Here is a 15,737-nt window from a genome sequence, read left to right on the forward strand (position 1 = left end):
TTTTTCGTTTTATTGTCTTCAATATATTACTAATAAAAATGGGATCTAGAACGCTACAAAAAACTAAAATTCGTTTTTGAATGCATGCCGAAAAATGCAATAAATCTGTGAATTGGAGCATAATTTTTTAAAACAATTTTTTTTGCATCTAAAATTTTCAAATATTTGCAACGTCTCAACTGCTTTATTGCAATATTCTTCATACTTTAGTGGTTGTTTTGACCATATGCATGTTTAAATAATAAACATAATGTTACTAAAGCGAACGCGACACACTTTGCATATCAAAATAAAATATTTAGTTTGATTTTTGTAGTTGAAGCCAAAAAGTAGACATCTACGATATCGAATGCGACACATTTTGAAAATCATAATATTGGGATTACAATATATGGCGTATCTTTTGAACGCGATTTTTGTTATTAATTACTTATATGTCATTTTGAAGGGTACATATCTATCGTTATTGAATGCATGCAGAAAAATTCAATAAATCTGCGAATTGGAACATAATTTTTTAAAACTATTTTTTTTTGCATCTAAAATGTTCAAATATTTGCGTTGTCTCAGCTGCTTTATTGCAATATTCTTCATACTTTAGTGGTTGTTTTGCCCATATGCTTGTTTAAATAATAAAAATATATGTCTTAGAAAGAAATAGCGAACGCGACACACTTTGAAAATCAAAATAAAATGTTTAGTGTTAATTTTGTAGTTAATGCCAAAATTGTATACACTTACTATAGCGAATGTGACACATTTTTGAGTTGAATAGCACAATAAAGGAGTCCTGTTGATAAACAATTTGGGTACAAGAACGCGACATTAGAAAATTAATAAAATGAAATGAAACAGTTTCACAAATTGAGCTATGTTTGGCATCTTTTAAGTCTATTTCACAACCTTACACGATTGCATTCTATGCAAGTTATGTGTAAACTGTTTTATTATTTAAATATGTAGTTGTTTTTCTTAATATCTTTTGCATTGTTCAGCTTTTTTGTAATATATATTAATATTAAGTATGTATTGGCTGTTGTTGCCTTGCTGCATTATAAAGTGTTAACCATAGTTTAGCGGTCTCATGTTTTGTTAAACCAAGAGGTTGCGCGACTGCGCAATGTTATTGTGGTTTATGTAAAAACAAAAAACAACAAAATTAATTGAAAACCAACATGAAACCAGTACTAATGTGTGTGTGCCTAAGTTGTTGTAATTAAACAAAAACCAGTTACTTTTGTTTTAGTGTGTTTTCGTTTGTTTGTTGTTGCTAAAAATACAAAAAAAAAAAAAAAGTGCCACAAAAAACATTTTAGAGAATGTAAACACACAATAAATAAATAAATATTGAACTCTCAATTGTATTTCGTCGTATTTACTCGTTAGCATGTAAGCCGGTTTTAGTTTTTTTATTTGTAGTTTTTTGGTTTTTTTCTTTGATTTCTTTGTTGTTGTTTAAATTGACTTTACCAGTGTAAAGTTTACTTCATTGATTATGCCTCCCACGTATGCTACAAATACTTAAGCTGCAATACAATAACAAAACCATACAAATCTAAAAGCAAAATCTTATGCACTTACCAGTAAAAATTACCCAGTTGGAAATTTAAAAGTAATTTCACTGTATTGCCTATGGACTTTTCCATAGAAAGGGATCAAAAATTAAAATGTTAAAAAAGTAAATCTAAATGTTTATAGAACAATTACAAAATTTGCAACTAATCTTAATTGCTATCATGAGAAAATATGCCTGAAAACTTAAAATATTTTTATGAAATTGCACTATCGAGTTGAACGGCTGCCTGCAACATTCATCATACTTATCAACATTTCCAGGGGTAGACTTTTACTTATAAACAATGTTCATAACACGCTGTTATTAACATTGTTTATAAGTATGACAACATTTAAGCAAATTTAAAAGCTCTGTTTGATCATTGTAGAAATAGATAGATGAATAGGGTATATCGTGTATGGTAAGTTTCCAATTGTATTTCAGAAGTTTCTAATAGAATTTCAGAACTTTCCATTTATATTTTAGAAATTTCTAATTATATTTCAGAAACTTCCATTTCAAATATCTGAAAAACAATTAAAAAATTCTGAAATATAATTAGAAACATTTTAGGTATAAATTAAAAAGTATGAAATACAAATGGAAACTTCTGAAATATAATTTTAATATTCTAAAATACAATTAGAATATTCTGAAATATAATTGGAAATGTCTGAAATTCAATTAGAAACTTCTGAAATATAATTGGAAATGGTGTAGTGTGCTTTTAAAGGTCGTAATATATGTATGTGTATTAAAATAGAGTGGCTATTTAAACTATAAAATAATCCAATTTATTTAAAGAAAATAAACCACCGTTTTTAAAAGGTAAAAACGTAACAATATATTATTTCTTGCTCTTAGGTAATTTCAATAATATTCCTTATTTAGTATTTATTTTTTAAATATTTATATCATGATTGCACATATCTTATTTTGGCAAAAAAAAATTTTACATTTAGGTAAAAAAAATTAATGCAATTTTTTCGAAATTGGTCCATTTCTAAGACGTGATAAACATCACTGGAAAAGTCTTTCACTTTATATACAAATAAAATCATAATAAACAAAGTTTGAATAATGGTAAATTTATAATTTGATTTTGTTCATGTTCATGTTCTTGTACCTAAATCATATATTTTTAACAATACTCCGCTATCGTTCTTATCAAGTGTGTGTAAATTGTAATTCAAATAAAAATTTTATAGTTTTAACTATTGTAAAAAAGTTACTGCTTATAATCATGCTAAACATTTTATTATGATTTTTAAAGTGTGTCGCGTTCGTTATCTTTATTAAAAAACAAATGTTTTTATTATTTTAACATGCTTATGCAGAAAGTTAGTACAAGTAAAAAGTTTGCCGAAAGAAGAAGTTACAATGAGATACTGTGCAAAAATAGAGATCCACTAAAGTATTAATGATATTGCGATAATGCAGCTAAGAAGACGCCGTGAAGAGCAGACGAAATTGGAAACAGCTAAAGAAAGGATAATTATGTTAAACGAATTTGACAACTTTTAGCTTTATACCAGCAAGCTAACATTTGGAAAAGCAGTAAAATATGCAAAAAAATGCATTACTAAATATAAATATCGCCTGCTAAATCTAAAGCAAATATTTCAAAATTACAACTATTTTTGTCGCGTTCTTAATCCCATTTTTATTGTTAATATATTGGATACAACAAAGCAAAGGGCTACTAAAATGGAAATAGTAAACAAAATGTAAATATTTTTTGTATTTTTTTCACTTCAATAGCCTACGAATGTTGCGTTCTTGTCGATTTGGAATGGAATCAAAATAAACCAACAGGATAACAATCCAAAATTTGTACGAATATCGCGTCCACTTCAACATAAAACTTTCAAGTCATATTGAAAAATGTTTTACGATAAGTAGTTTAACAACAAATGGGTCCATTCTAATGGTCACCATCACACAGTGGAGCTGAATCAATTTTTAAATACCTATAACTCTGAAATTTTAAGATATAAATAGCACACGCAAGCATGTTTTTTCAAGACCTAGCCTAGAGCTTTCCAAAAATATAAAAATCTTTGAAATCAAATGGCACGTGTTTAAAAATTTTACATGTCGAAGGTACCCCAATTCGAGCGCCCATAGGGCCGCCCCATTTTAATAACATAAACTCGAATACTCCCTGGCTACGCCCACGTAAAATTTTATCTCGTTTAGAAATGCCAGATTTATTTCCAGATAAATTTGATTCTGTCCCACTGTGCATTATTACGTCAATAAATGTATTTCTAAAATTTAGTACTATTTTTAGTACTAACATTTTTTACTATCTTTAGTACTAAAATTTAGTTCTATTTTAAATATATACTATATTTAGTACTAAAATGTTCTACTATCTTTAGTACTATTTTTAGTACTAAAATTTTGTACTATGTTTAGTACTACCTGCAGTACTCATATTTAATACTGTCCTAAATACTATCTTTAGTATCAAATTAGTACTACTTTTTAGTAATAAAATTAATTACTTTCCTTAGTATCATCACTAACTTTTAGTATGTACTATATTTAGTACTAAAATTTTATAATGCCTAAATATTAATATTTAGTACAAATATAGTACAATTATTAGTACTAAAATATATTACTATCTTTAGTACTATCTGCTATCTTTAGTAATAAAATCTAGTACTATTTATAGTAAAAAAATGTAGTACTATTTTTAGTAATTAAATTTAGTACTATCTTTAGTATCATTAGTATTAACATTTAGTACTAAAATTTTGTATTTTCTATAATACTATATTTAGTACAAAAGTTTAATAATGCTCTAAATACAATTTTTAGTACTAAAATTTAGTACTTTTTTGTAAAAAAATTTAAAAATATTTTTAGTAATAAAATTTAGTACCATGTTTAGTACTCAAATTTAAATACTATTTTTAGAAAAAAATCATTTAGTACTATTTTTAGTAATACAATTTTGTACTATCTTTAGTACTAACATTAAGTACTATATTTAGTACTAACGTTAAGTACTATTTTTAGTACTGAAATTTTGTAAAATTTTGTATTTAGTACTATCTGTAGTACTCAAATTTAATACTGCCCTAACTAAATAGTGTATTGAGTACTAAAATTTAGTACTATTCTAAATTTTGCTACTAATATATTATACTATCTTTTTGAAAAAGTTTGGTCCTATAATGCAGTGGCACGTTGTGAATTTATTTGTTTTCGACAATCACATGTGGCTCCTCTGAACCCCAAATATGACAATTTTTTTCTCTCCTATACAGCTACATTTTTACTATAACCAGAAACTGTCAAACTGTTATATCATTTATTTTGTTGCTATTTCTTTACGGCTCAAATGGCGGAATTTTGAGACACCCCCTTATAAAAATATGAAAATTATTCAGTACAAATTCATGCTGAAATGAATTGTCCCTCACTAGATGTCAACATGTCACCATCGATCGACATATTTAATTTACAATATTTCTTTTAAACCAATAAATGTCTTAAATATGTACATTATTTTTAAGTACAAGTTGCGCATTTAATTGCAGCAATTAATTATTGCTTAAAAAAAAATGAGGCAAACATTTATAGGCTAAAATTTAAGAGAGAGAGAGAGAGAGCAAAGAAAAATATTCATTAAGCTAAAAGCACAAATACAGTGTTTAACAAGCTGCAGCAATGCAGCAACAAATAGTTGATTTTTTAAAAAATTTATTAATAAAGAACACACTACAACTGCAGCCGAAAATAAAAGAATAAATAAATTATATTTTATGAAGCCATTGCAAATTAAAAGTTTCAGGCACAGGCACTCACATACAACATTCAAGGGAAATGCAAATGAAATTAAAAGGAAAAAGAGACAGAGATAGATAGAGGGGGAGAGGGAGAGGAAACAGAAAATATGTACAATACATATGTATTTATATGTAAAACGAAACAATGCGGAAACGGATGTATACTTTTAACACTTAATTGTTTTTATTGCATTTACAACCGATATAAACAGACACACACTCTATTTCTCTTTTTCGATGGCGTTGTTTTTTGTATTTTTTTGTACTTACACATGTAAATAACAAAATAAATATTCAATTGTATCAAATGGATTTTAAGTTTTATTAATGTTGAATTATAAACTGTGTTTTTTTTCGCAGTGCTTACATGCATTTGCTTATACATTTTTTTACTTGGAAAAGTTTACAAGGATTCTTTAAGTTCTCGACTCTGTGGGGTTTGTAACCAACAAACCCTGGCTGTAGCAGCATCACCAGCACTACCACTACTTTATTTACATCCTGTTTATGGCAACAAAATAACTGCAACAACATTTACAGTTGCAGTTGCAGCTACACAGGCACAGCAATTGCAGTTAAAACTGAAACCGGGGGAAAACAAGAAAGGGTTTACCACATATGAAATGTTGCGAATGTAATTAACACATTTAATGCCTTGAATAAAGAAACGTAAAGTCAATTGAATAAAATTTTTATTTTTTTTTTTTCATTTCATTCCATAAAAACCATATTAATTTCTGTGAACGGCTCACAAACTTGCAACTTCCACGTACTCTCACACACACTCACACCCATTTAACATTATTACAATTGTGCATCAGGCATAATACCTGCCACTTTGCCAAGCGGTTTAAATGTATGTATGAATGTGCGTTCGTTCGTTCGTCTATATGTTTATGAAGTTAATGCAACAAAAAAGTTGAAAACTAAAGAGTGGAAAATAAAAACTTTTTTTTTTACAGCTAAAAGTGCGTGAATGTGGTATTTTTATGCCACAATACCACACATTGGTTGTTGCCTTAAGAGAATCTTTATAAAGTGTAGAGAGCAAGTACTATGTATGCAACGGAAATGCTTGCCACTCGTGTGTGTGTGTATGTGTGTTTGGATGTGTTTGTATGGCTGCACGTGCATTTTTGTGTAAGAATTAAAGTCTTTAACAGGATACATATTAAAACTTATACCAACGTATCTACCTATACTTTGTATAAATGTATGTCAAATTAATAAACACCAACACTCAAATAAACACACACACGTACTCACACATATTACTACATTTTCCACCTTCACATACATTGTTGTAGTGTTTGCAAGTAAAGGGATTTTTCGTAATATTAAATAAATGAAATTCCATTAACTTAAGTATTTTAAGCAAAAACGAAAGAAAAAACCTACAACAGCAGGTTTTTATTAACAGATTTTTATTGAATGATAAAATTGAAGAAAAATTATGACAGCGTTTATCTAGCAGCAGATATGTTGTGCGTTAAGTGAAATAAAAACTTAACTGATTTTAATGAAAAGGAGTGTTGGTTGCCTTGAGTTGAATAGAGAACTTTAAATATATATTCAAAATACGTAATAGAAATTGGTTAAATACTTATAATTGCATAATATATGCAGCAGTTATATATTTTAGGTAGTATTTTTTCTGTTATCTAGGGCCTTAAACCATTTCTGAAGCGTGTTAATTTTCAATAGCAAAATTCTCGAAAGTTTATCTGATTATAGGTGCTAAAAATAGAGTCGTGAGTTATCCAGTCTTCATTTATTAAATTTCTATGGAATTTGTTTAAACTACAGCTAAATTTAAAAATTCGAAAACTAGACGTATGATTAATATTAATTCAGAGGTATTAACACTACATTAAACATATCTTCTTTTGTATAAAACATAGGCAAGTTTAAAAAACTTCTACAGAAAGCTAAAAATATAATAATTTCTTATATATTAACAAAAACAATATCATATATTACAAATACTGGAAAAATGGACATCAAACTTTAAATTAATTTTTTTCTTTTTTAAACATTTTTTTTTTCAAAGTTGATTTATATTTTAAATTAAAAATCATATAGAACAGGTTTTAATTAATATTCCAAATACTTGTTGTAAATTTAAAAAAAAAACTTTTGCACAATTTCTTTTTTAGAGCTAAATTCTCAAAAGTTTATCTAATTATAGCAGCAACATATACGTTTGTGAGTTATCCAGACTTTTTTATTCAATTCCTATGAATATTGTTTAAACTACAGCTAAATTTGAAAATTCTGAAACTAGGGGTATGATTAATATTAATTCAAATGTATTAACACTTATTATCTATAACTTCTTGTATATAAAACATAGGCAAGTTTTAACAACTGCTACGGAAAGCTGAAAATATGATCATTTATAATATATTAACAAAAATAATATCAACTATTACAAATACTGGAAAAATGGAGATCAAATTTTAAATTTATTATTTTTTCAAAAAAAATATTCCTTTAAATTTTTGCACAATTTCTTTTTTACAGCTAAATTCTCGAAAGTTTATCTTATTATAGGGGCAACAATAAGCTTCATGAGTTATCCAGGCTTTATTTATTCAATTCCTATGAAGATAATTTAAACTACAGCTAAATTACAAATTTAGAAACTAGACGTATGATTAATATTAATTCAGAGGTATTAACACTACATTACCCATAACTTCTTTTATATAAAACATAGGCAAGTTTTAATAGCTGCTACGGAAAGCTGAAAATATAATAATTTTTAATATATTAACAAAAATCATATCAACTATTACAAATACTGGAAAAATGGAGATCAATTTTAATTTTTTTTATTTTTTAAAAAAAATATTCCTTCAAACTTTTGCATAATTTCTTGTTTATAGCTAAATTCTGAAATTTTAAAATTCATAAACTAGGCGTATGATTAATATTAATTCAGAGGTATTAACACTTGATTAACCATAACTTCTTTTGTAAAAAACATAGCCGAGTTTAAAACCTTCTACAGAAACCTAAATATATGATAATTTATAATATATTAACAAAAACAATATCAACTATTTCAAATACTGGAAAAATGGAGATAAAATTAATGTAAATAAATTTTAATTTTAAATTTTTTATTTTTTCAAAAAAATATTCCTTCAAACTTTTGCATAATTTCTTGTTTATAGCTAAATTCTCGAAAGTTTATCTGATTATAGATGCAGCAATAAGGTTCGTGAATTATCCAGGCTTTATTTATTCTATTCCTATTGAAATTCTTTAAACTACAGCTAAATTTTAAAATTCAGAAACAAGGCGTATGATTAATATTAATTCAGAGGTATTGACACCTTATTAACCATAACTTTTTTTATATAAAACATAGGTAAGTTTTAAAAACTTCTACAGAAAGCTAAAAATATGATAATTTCTAATATATTAACAAAAATAATATCAACTATTTCAAATACTGGAAAAATGGATCAAACTTGAATTTAAAATTTTTCATTTAAAAAAAAAATATTTCTTCATAGTTAATTTATATTTTAAATTAAAAATCATATAGCACAGGCTTTAATTAATATTCCAAATACTTGTTGTAAAATTTAAGCAAACTTTTGCACAATTTCTTTTCTATTTTTGTATTTCTATTGCTCATATTTCGTATTTTTCTAAAAGAAAATAAAATTTTCTTCAAAAAAAAAAACTAAAAATATAACACAATTTACCATTTTATTTATGCTAACGTTGAAAAGCATCCAAAAATAAAGGCCAGCATAAAGAATTTAAACTACAGCAGCCAGCATACCAAAAACTCTTAGCACGTTCTCACCAATGTTGCCATGATATTTAACACCTCTTAAGTTCCACATGCATTCAGACAAACAAAAAACTTGCATTTCGTTTCCATTCATAATACTAAAGTTTTTCTTTTGCTCCTGTTTATGTTTTCTATATTTCTTTGGAAACATTTTAAAGGTAAAATAATTGTGTTAGCAGAAATTCGTGTGCAATTTTTACTCAGTGACTACTGCTGCATACAAGTACATTCTTGCTTGTATGCTTTACGAATAGAGTTTATAGAAAAACTGTTAAAAATTGTTAGATACTGTCATGTTCTATTTAGTTTGAGGTTTCTATTTTGCTTAACTGCAAAAACATTATTATTATTATTTTTACTATTTTTTTTTTGAGGAGAATAAATATCAAAAACCTTTTAAAATGTAAGAGTCGGCCAGTTGTATACCCCAAAAATAAAAGGAAAGATTAAAAATAAAACTACATTTTATGTTGGACGAAAATATACGTATTGTATAAAACAAAATAGGTTTTGAAATTGTTGCGGTTATTCCAGAAATTGTTACCGAGTCTTTGGCTCAGGCAATAACAAATAAATAAAGACTATTACACAAATATTTATACATACATACTCTTCACCAGCCAGCCACCTGGTTTTTTATTTGCTGGGCTTATATTTAAATGCAGTTAAATGCCAAAAAATACTCGTTTTGTACAAAGAAAAGGATTACAAACGGAAGTTGTTTTTTTTTGGGGAATTTCATATCATCCTCCCAAAAAAAAAAAAAAAAAACAAGAAGGAAGCTTTTTTAAGGTCTATTCATTTTGAATGAAAATTGTTTGGTAAACCGTAGATGATTTTAATCTTTGTTAAAGAAATTCTGTGAAAAAAACCAAATATAAAGTTTTTTTTAACGTTTTTGTATTGAAATAAGAGACCTGAAATTTATATAGTATTTAAGGGATTATATGGTAAAGAAAAAGGATTTAAATCATGGTTTCATAAAAATTATAATAAAAGTAGGAATAAAAGAGATTTTTGATAAGAATTTAAAAAAAAAATTGTTTAACTGAGCCGTTAAATGTAAAAGACACAAGAAAAATCATTAAAAACAGAAAAGTACCTTTTTTGAAAAGTACCTTTTTTGAAAAGTACTTTTTGGAAAATGTACAAATTTTAAATATAAACTATTAATATCAAATGCAATATCTGAAAAATATTTCAAATTTCTATTGAATTATAAAAAAAACACAAAAAGCTTTAGCTAAAAGTACTTTTTCAGAAAAAGTAATTTATTTATATTTTCAAAAGTTAAAAACATTAATAGAACGAATATTTTTGAATACATAAAGAGATTTCCTGGCATTTTAATTGACATTTTAATACTTTATTTTTAAAATTGTTCTATTAATCATAAAAAACCCAAGAAAAAGGGTTAAAAACGAGTAAACAACTTTTTTAAAAAAAGTACTTTTTAGAAAGGTACTTTTTAGAAAAAGTACTTTTTGAATTTTTGAGAATTTTTTAAGTTATTTATTTTCTTTTTATTAAAATGAAAGTAATTAGAAGCCTTAATAAGAAAAAGTGATTAAATACGGAGAAAGGTACGTTTTCTTTAAATTAATAAAAAACTAACTAAAAATGCTAAAGCTGTAATCAGCAAGAAATGCACGATGATCTAGTCAATTAAGGAAAAAAGTACTTTTTCTTTAAAGTAATAAGCAAGTACATTTTTGATTTTATTTTAAAAATTGTTCTATTAAACATAACAAACCCAAGAAAATGGATTAAATACGAGAAAACAAATTCTCAAAAATTTTAAATAGTACTTTTTCTAAAAGTTACCTCTCTAAAAAGTACTTTTTGAATTTTTAGAGAATTATTAAAGTGTTTCTCTTCTCGTTATTAAAACAGAAAAAATTTTAGCCTTAATAAGAAAAAGTGGTAAAATACGGTTGTTTAAAGTAATAAAAAATCACTAAAATAAAGTAATTTTTTTAAATTGTTTAATTAATCATTAGAAACAGAAGTATAATCTCTATAATTCGAGAAAAATACCTTTTTTAAAAAAGTACTTTTTAAAAAGGTACCTTTTGGGAAATGTACTTTTTGAATTTTTTTGAAACCGTATTTTGGAAAGACTTTATGTATTTATTTTTAAAAAATAATTAAAAGCGTCTAAAAAGGTACCTTTTGAAAAAAGTAAGAAAAACTAAGTTGTAGTCTTAATCAGCAAAAAAATTAATTTTTATTCAATATAATAAAAACAAAAAACATAAAAAAGGCTGAAATACGAAGAAAGTAACTTTTTTTTTAAAAAGTACTTTTTACAAAATTACCGTTTTGAAAAAAAAAACATTTTCAATATTTCGGACAGAAATTAAATTTTGTATGTTGGTTTTTTAAAAATCGTTTTATTAATTATAACAAACACGATAAAAATTGCTGAAATATGTGGAAAATAACCATTTTTAAAAAAGTACTTTTTAAAAAAATTTCTTTTACAAAAAGTACTTTATGCTTTTTTTTGTACACTTTCAATATTTATACAGATTTTTTTTACGAATTTCCATTTTGGAAAGAAATTTAAAGTGACTTAAAGTATTTATTTGAAAAAGGTAGTCAGAATTTCTAAAAAGGTAGCTTTTGAAAAAAAGTACTTTATGTTTTTTTTTATATTTTTAATTTTTTTTTGTGAAACCATATTTTGCTAAACAATTTAAAGTTATTTTCGGTACTTAATTGCAAAAAGTAATTTTTGAATATTTTTTTTTTAATTGAAAATATTTAAATTTTTGGTAATAAATCGGTATTTTGGAAATAAAACTAAATCAAAGGGGGCATTTACATTATGACTTTAAGTCATGACTACAAATCATGAGTATTTTTTTGTACTAACAAATTGTGACGTCTAAACAAAAGGCAAGTTTTCTGTTTTTCAAGACTTTTTTTGATATTCAGCTTTGAGCTCTTTTCTGATTGGTTGTTGAAACGATTAGGTGCCAAAAAAAGGCAAACATGGTTGACAAAAAAAGGCATCGTATAAATGCTAGGGGATTTTCGTAGGGGTTTTAAAAGAGAAACAAAAAAAAAGACATGACTTTAAATCATTAAATTTTAATGAAACCATGATTTAAATCCTTTTTCTGCCATCAAAGTCCCTAAAAAATCAATTTGAAGTCATTATCGTAACTTATTTGGAAAAAAGTACTTTTTGATAATTTTTTAATTGAAAATGTATGTAATGGCATCACGTGAAAACGGCTGGATCGAATTGGCTGATTTTTTTTTTATTCGATTCGAAATTTTCAAGAGATGGTTTGTAAAGAAAAAAATTCAAAAATTACGTGTAAAACTCGGATTTTTTTTTTGTGTCCAGTCTACTGTAATAAAAAAGCACCCTAAAGTATGCAGTACAAATTTAGATATTTTATTTGCAAATAAATAAGAACAGGCAGGTGAAGAACTAACATCAGTAAATTTGACCGCAATTTAACCTTCGCTTTACCAATACCCACCAGGGTGACCACATCGTTTTTATTGGTTTAATATTTTTTTTAATTTTGTTTCGATTTAAATGAAATTTATACTCACTGAACAAATTTTAGAGTTCTATAGAATTTAATAGAAACATTTTAAACTTTTTATAAGGTTTTTTAAATTTTTAAAATTTCGTTCGTCGCATATATTTATAGAAGTGTAGTGTCACCCGGGTGGGTATTGGTAAACCATGTACATAAAAAACCTTTGGTAAAGCGAAGGTTAAAGCGATTTAAAGTATTCATTAAGAATAATGGTAAAATAAATTTAAGTGCAAAAGTACTTTATTTTTTTAACATTTTCTATATTTTTAAAGTTATTTTGATGAAACCATCCATATGTTGGTAAAAACTTTAAATCGAATTTTCGTATTTATTTGAAAAAAGATTTTTTTTTTGATTTTTTTAAAAAAAAAAATCAATATTACAAATTTGTTTAAGAAAAAGATATTTTGGAAAGAGTAGAACCTAATAAATTCTCATTTACAAAGATTTTTGTTTAAATAAACACATTATTGAAAGGAAAAACGTAATTTTTAAAAGGTAATTTCCCCTAAATTGTAATAATTAAAAGGAAATAAAAATAACAAACTTTAAGTTGTAGACTTAATTAGAAAAAAATTACCTTTCTGTTTAAAGTAATTAAAAAAAAATTAAAATAAAAATCGTTTTATATATCATAATAAACACGATAAAAAAAGGCTGAAATACCAAGAAACTAACTTTTCTAAAAAAAAGTACTTTTTAAAAAATTATTTTTTTGAAAAACTACTTTATGGATTTGTTTGTACATTTTTATACATATTGTTAGGTTTTAACCTTTTCAAAACGTACATATTGTTACGTTTTAACCTTTTCAAAACGTTTGTTTATTTCCTTTAAATAAACCGGATACTTTTGTTTGCAAATAAAAGCCGTTTATTAGTTTAAAAATTGTAACAACTCTTTATTTATTTAAAATGTACAACAACAGAATTAAATAGTCACTCAATGTTTTTTTATATACATTTATAAATTCGCAGAAATACAGACACACTTTATCTGATAAACTCACTAACGACTGCAACCTCTGCCACTATTTATAACACTGTCATCTGCACTCTAGATGTCTCTTTAACTGTCTAGAGGTTTCCAATACATACGCCATCTGTGGTGTACTTTCTACAATGTTCTTTAACTGAATATTCGAATTCGAATGTACGGTCGCAGCAAACAGCGTTGCCAACTTACGATCAATGGCCAACTGAAAGCTTTTATTCAATGTTAATAATGCCCACAGATATGTTACAGTTTGCTATTACAGCACTGCTATTTGAAAGCATTCTGCTACTTTTAAATCAGCTGTTAAAATCGTTACATTTGAATTCAAGTACAATTTTGTAACAATATCTTTTTACGGATTTGCATTTTGGAAAGAAGTTCAAGGCATTTTTTTTGCATTTTCTATATTTTCAAGTTTTTTTTTTGTGAAACCCTATATTGTTAAACAATTTAAAGTTATTTTCGGTACTTATTTTCAAAAAGTACTTTTTGAGTTTTTTTTTAAATTGAAAAAATATTAAAATTTTTGGAAATAAAATTTAAAGCAAAAATCGGCTATTTAAAGCTATTATCGGAACTTATTTGGAAAAAGTACTTTTAAGGTCTCATTTTATAAAACGAAACATTTGTAACGTTTTGTTTTTAGACCCGGTTCGGTTGATATTTAAAATCGAGACAATCGGGCCACAAATTACTCAAATATAAGAAAAAAACCAGGACAACCTCAATTTTTGGACTATTTTTGATCTATATCTGGATAGACAATATGGATATCTAATTATAGATATTTCAAAGTCATTTGCAATGAGTCAAAATCGGGAAAAAATATTTTTTAACCCAAATTTTTTTTTCACCAAAAAAATATTTTTGTCATAATTTTTATTTCACTAATAAATTAAAAAAAAATTTATAAAAAAATTTCAAAAAAAAAATTAAAAATTAATTTTGAAAAAAAAAATATTGAGTTTAACTAAAAATATTTTAATTTTAAAGTATAATTTGGTGTAGGGCATAAAAGATTCGGCACAGGTGAATATAGCTCACTTACTCGTTTTTTCATTAAATTATTCATGAAACTTCTAGAAGATGGCGCTGTGTATATAAATAGTAACAGCGAGGTGTGATTGAGTCAGTGTATCGTATTCGCTGTTATAGTTAACATCAACTGTATTACCAGTCTGTAGTATAAGAGATTGTCTTAAATTTAATTTTTGTTTTATTTTTAAATAAGTGGGATTTATTTTATTTTTGTTTAATTCTCTTTGAAAATAATATTTTTTTGTTTTAGCACATTGAAAATATATTTTTGTTAACAATTATTAGAGTTTATTATATTCATACACATTTTTAATAATTTCTTTTAAAAAATATTTAAAAATTATTTCAAACTTCTTAATATTTTCCATATAACTCATACGTCTTCATGTTCAACAATAAATATCAATCATACGCCATGTTTATATTTAGTTGTATGCAACAGAGTTAGTATGTGTGCCACATATCCTAAAATACATATATTGCTACATGCCTTAATGCAAAACATAAACATATTTCATGTCTTCTTTACATTCAGATGTTGCACGTCATACATTCATACAAGCACACAGAAATGTTGCATTTAATATGACATTTGAAACGTGTTTAAAATCCACTCCAATTCGTTGCTTTGAAAAAAAATAAAAATTTGTTCAACTTACCAAACAATAAATCAAAAATTTTCTTAACAAAACAACAAAAGAAAAGTTGTTTTTTTTCGGAATAAAAATCCTTAAAAAATAACTACGAATGTATTCATGTTATATAGAGTTGTTGGTATGTGAATTCACAATGTATGTTAGTGTAGGATTTGTAATCATCTAAACTATTATTAGGTAAATAAACAAGTTTTTTTTTCCTCCAACTACTTTTCTTTTAACCCTAAAAAAAACTTTTGTTGAATTTTGTAATAAAACCGGAAATGTGACATTTAAAAGTTTCTTTTATTTTTTTTTGCGCTTACTCTCTTTTTA

Source organism: Calliphora vicina, chromosome 2 (assembly GCF_958450345.1).
Source record: "Calliphora vicina chromosome 2, idCalVici1.1, whole genome shotgun sequence".
Lineage (NCBI taxonomy): Eukaryota > Metazoa > Arthropoda > Insecta > Diptera > Calliphoridae > Calliphora > Calliphora vicina.